This window comes from Wasmannia auropunctata, unplaced genomic scaffold (genome assembly GCF_000956235.1).
Source record: "Wasmannia auropunctata unplaced genomic scaffold, wasmannia.A_1.0 LD336101.1, whole genome shotgun sequence".
Taxonomy (NCBI): Eukaryota; Metazoa; Arthropoda; class Insecta; order Hymenoptera; family Formicidae; genus Wasmannia; species Wasmannia auropunctata.
This window is the reverse complement of record NW_012026789.1, coordinates 180001-180523: the sequence shown is the minus strand read 5'-3', so window position 1 is coordinate 180523 and position 523 is coordinate 180001.

Genomic DNA, 523 nt, shown 5'->3' with positions numbered 1-523 from the left:
TTCAAGTTGTCGCGTCCTGCGGTGGGCGGGGTTGTTGGACAAAAGTGTCAGAACGCGGACAAATAGATTTAGGAATATTTGACTCTGGAAGTTGGGAGTTAGGGAATTATTCGCTAGGGGAAGTGACTTCTAGAGGTCGAAATAGTCCTGGGAAATGCAGACGACAGAAGCTGCTTCGTCTAAGTGAGGAGTTGCCTCGGAATAGGTTAGGTATTTAGCAAAGTCTTCGCGGAAAAGTTGACAAATAGAACAGTGGCGCACCGTGCGCAATTTCGTAATCATTTGTCGGCAAGAGTAACAATGTTCGAATCCTTCAGATTCTAAATAACCGAATCGTAAGTAATGGCGATTTACTAATTCGAATGTCTCTTCTACTTGATCCTGTATAGAAACACAACCCGTACAGAAAAGTTCGCCAGTGCCGGATTTATATCGATAGAAAAGCGCTTTGCAACATGTTGCGGTGCGGAGCCAAAGGTCAAGGGGCATCGGCGGGGGTCGTTGAACGGAGTCGTTTTCTGGA